Source organism: Macrobrachium nipponense, chromosome 12 (assembly GCF_015104395.2).
Source record: "Macrobrachium nipponense isolate FS-2020 chromosome 12, ASM1510439v2, whole genome shotgun sequence".
Lineage (NCBI taxonomy): Eukaryota > Metazoa > Arthropoda > Malacostraca > Decapoda > Palaemonidae > Macrobrachium > Macrobrachium nipponense.
Window position 1 is genome coordinate 24,952,438 of NC_087205.1, and position 4,497 is coordinate 24,956,934.

The 4,497-nt window shown below is 37.0% G+C and overlaps 1 long non-coding RNA gene across 1 annotated transcript; it reads right to left on the reverse strand.

The window, feature by feature from the left end:
- Positions 1 to 3,606: 3,606 nt before the first annotated feature.
- On the reverse strand, positions 3,607 to 4,121 carry LOC135224970 (uncharacterized). The gene is made up of 2 exons (XR_010316852.1): positions 3,880 to 4,121; positions 3,607 to 3,752 (listed from the first exon to the last, which is right to left on the reverse strand). It is a non-coding gene; the product is annotated as an uncharacterized LOC135224970 (long non-coding RNA).
- Between the last annotated feature and the right edge of the window lie 376 nt (positions 4,122 to 4,497).

Sequence of the window (4,497 nt, forward strand, 5' to 3'; positions counted from 1 at the left end):
TCGCTTGTCAGCAGAAAAATCGCCTGCGGACGCATGTTCAAACAACAGCACAAAAATTGTCTAGTAAGACACATAAGTTTGGAAACTCATGATTCTCAAGAAAAAAGGTCTAACTGCCACATTTCACAGAATTAACTCCAGGATATGACTAATGTGTTCAAAAATTTGTCTCGAAGACTTATTCTCTCAACATGACTTTTCCCAAATTATATTTCTCCAAGAATAACACACTTGTGAACATAAAAAATGCACACACATCTCCATATGACTCGTAATGCAGTAATGCCACTTCTCCTCTAAATAGTCACGAAATCAAAAAAGAGAACCTCAGAAATCTTCTCTTGTCTCGAAAAAAACTCCATAACCACAAAAAAAAAGGTTACCCGCCCAAGATTAATTCCAACTCCATTATGAGACATCATATCAATAATAACACCACTCCGGTTATAGAAATATTTCCTCCATTTGGTTAATAACCAACCCCCTTATATTATTCTCTTATTTCTCCAAAGCCACATGTCAGTAGAAAAAAAAACACCACTCCAGGAATAGAGAATAATCACCTCTATTTCGGCAAATACAAAATATTTACCTCTATTTCCACAATAACTCCATGTGGAACAAAACAAGGCTCCAAATAATATATCTCCAAAAAATGTGCACTCAAGGCATCTAACTCACACACTCCCAAATATTGCCCCATAATCTCCAAATATGTGTCTCCATTTGCAACAAAGATGGCTGCAAAATAATTGAACCAAACATAGCTCATACCACATTGGCAAATATCAAAAATGGCCAAAAAATATATATCTCCCATATATTATATCTCAAATATAACTCCAAAATAATATATACCTCCAATTATCTCTCCAAAATAATATATCTCAATTATAACTCAATTATATCTCAATTATAACTCCAATTCTCCAGAGAATAACTCAATGTTATAGTAAAAACTATAAAAACTCTCTCCGTTTAGCATAACTGCTAAAAAAGGGCAAAAACTCGGCAAATAACAAAAAACTGTCTAGAAAGTTCTAGAAAAAGAATCACCAACTGTGCCCACCAAAGTCATTATAACAGAACTCCCAACTCACAGTGTCTAAGCAAAGACTTCCCCATATGCACTACGACATAGCCCATTAGAAAACTTAACCAAGTTTCCTATCTCTCACAAAGTTGTCACAAATACAACTAATGTATTGTGCAAGAAAACTCACAAATTCTGGAACACAAATATCCAGAGAAAAAAATGTAGTGCCATTACGTATGCATTCAAAACATGCAAGAAATTCTCCCCTATATTACTCTATAGCATCAAATAGCTAAAACACGAACACGTTCTCTTAAATGACTCTAAGTCACGAACTGAGATAATATTCACCACTAACTGGAGAGAAAAAACAAATTCAAATTCACCATGGTAAAAAAAAAAACTTGTGTCAGCGATGGCTAACTTCCAAAAAAGGATTGAAAAGAAAAATCAACGGCACCATTAACTCTCCCGTAAACTCCACTAGATGTCAAGCAATTATCTGCTGAACTCATAAAAAAAGGAAAAAAAAAACTAAAATAATGTGTTGTTAGTTCTTCCCATAATCACAAAAGATTTCACCTCCCTTGATAGCATTAAAACACCCACGTATTAGTATAAAAAAAATCAGTATCAGAAATATCATTATCACAAAATCACCAAAAAAAATTGCTATCATCAAAATCATCAGTATCAGTACAAAAAATTATCACCAATGTTAATGCTTGTCCATTCTCCAAAAATTCAGCAAAACTCACACAATTCACCATGATTCAGCCAGATTCATCAAGATTCAGCAAAACTCATCCCCGTGAATCACTGAAATATTCTCCAAAGTTACAAAAACTGAACAAATAATTAACAACAAAGACTTCTCCCATTAATTCATCGTAATAATTCTCCTTGAATAATTATCTGTAATAATTATTAAATAATCTCCCATGAAATATCTCAAATCTCTCGCAAAACAATTCTCCCGTAATGATAATTATACTTAAGCAAACCTCCCGTGACACATCTCAAGTATAATAATTATTAATAATAACAATAATATAACTCTCCACAGCAAATAATTCTCTTGTAAGGGTGAAATTCAAATAGCATACAACAGTAATGCTGAATCCTATGACATACAATTCTCCAGCATGCAACACCATGACATAACACCATTGCCACACAACACGATACAACACCAATCATCGGCATTTCAAAGTAATTTCTCCAACACAATAAAAAAAAATAATCTGTATCCCCCTATATTTGTGTCTTCCAAGGCACAACGAAACATATAACACATCCGTGCATGTTAACTACTTTTCCACCCCTCATTTTCGGAAAAGAAAAATCTCTTTATTTCCTTTTCTCTTCATCCAAGGGAGAGAAAAAAAATATCTTTTCTAAAAAAAAGACTCTACGGGCATTTCACTTCATCAACTAATCAATCAGCTGATATCTTAGCATTCAATGTCAAGGCCAAATCCATCTCCAACACTAAGAAAAAAAAAAGGAAAAGGGGGAAGTTCACCCACACTGAGACAAAAAAATTTCTCCCCCCCTGAGAACAACCCCTCAGTCGCCGCAGCAGACAAAGACAATCCCCCGAGGCATACCCAGTAGTATCCCCCCCCCAATCTCCCCTTGAATAGTGTCTGAGGACCCCTACCCAAGGTATACACAAGTGCCCATCCCCTGCACTATCTCTCGAGTGAGGCTAGTGGTACCCATGCAACTACCCTCCCAAGGGATGCCCGTACACCCTCGCAATGCAAGGCGCCTCTCTGCAGAAATATGCTGAGCCCTTAAAATTGTGCCGCTCTGTGTCACTAAGCCAAATCTGCTTATATAAGCACAGTTCCCATGCATAGAAAAATACACTCCTATGTTTTAAACAAAGACGAATGCATACGTCTATTATAAACACGTGCAAATAAAGAAAACACTTCACTATGGGGAAAGAAAAAATTGTTTTGACCTCTTGAACCAATCCCATAACCCTGAAATATTTAAACAAAACCCTCTCCTTTTTGATAAACAATAGTTCTTTAACACTCACCACTCCATAATGGGAAAAAAAGAACTCGAAATTCTTCGTAAAAACGCGTAAATCTCGTCGGCACAATACAAACGCGACCGGTGAGATGACCACTAGCAACACTCACTTACAAACTAGACTGAGTTGCTTGTCTCACGACTCCCACCCTGAAGAATCTTGGTACGAGCAAATTTGATGACCCTAATAGAAAATCTTTCCTCATCCCCCCATCTCACGGACGGACATTTTCTCTACCCCTTTTATCTTCTAACTGGCCAACCATCTCTTCATTGGCGTTCCTAGGCATAGAAAAGCAAGAAAACTTTCATATCCCCTTTTTAACCGCTGACACCACTATTAATATGGGGGAATTATCCCACCACTATTACGTGGGAAAACCTCCATGTATTTCATACGGTAAGCGTGGACACGAAACGGAAGGCAGACCCCCACATCTCTCTCTCTCTCTCTCTCTCTCTCTCTCTCTCTCCACCTCTTTCTCTCCATTCTAACAGGTAATGAAAATGAGAGAGTTGCATCATAACATAACGTTTATTTACAGTAACTAAGTCGATTAACTAAGTAATCCAGTCTTACAGACTAACTTAAAACAACTCATTGTCAAGTCACCCAAAAGGTCACACCTTTCCCTGGGAACTCTGTCCCACAGAAATCCAGAACCATCTGCCAAAGATACAGAACACATTCTGGTAAGTACACACACAAGTTTAAAGACAAAGTTAATAAAATGGAACATCTTACAAGATATCAAACAAGCCACCCCTTTGGCTAAAGTAAAGGTAACACTTACCCATTCCCAACCGGAATATCACTCACTGATAAATAAAAACACTTTGGCATCTGCCATCATGGCTTCGCCTTCCTCCTCGAATGTCTGTGCAAGTCTTCCCATAATCTTGGCATTATGAATAGAAGAGGCGCACACGCACATACGAATGCACACTTCGACAACGCCTCGCGGTTCTAGCTGCATCTAGTTTCACAAAGGCACTTTGGGAAGAGTTCATAAACTGTCGTACATTGACTCGACGAACTAAGCATTTTTTATCTCACGCCATCCCCTAGAAACTCATTCATCAGCTACTCTCAGGTCGTTACTCTGCACTGTCCTCCACATTCCACAGGTTACAGAGAATGCACGAACAATACATAATTAATCAAAACCCTATGTCTTACATATATATATATATATATATGCGATATCTATTCAAGTTTCTGTACACTTTCTTCAATGCGTAGAAAAAAATGATGACATGTCGACTGTGAAATACTATATAAATATGCAAAAAGGATTTTTCATTCCCTGAAGTGGCATTTTGTGTCAAGAGTTTCTTCTGGGACGTCTTTATAAATCACAATATTAATTCCTACAGATATCAATATTATAAAGTGTAACTCATATAGATTA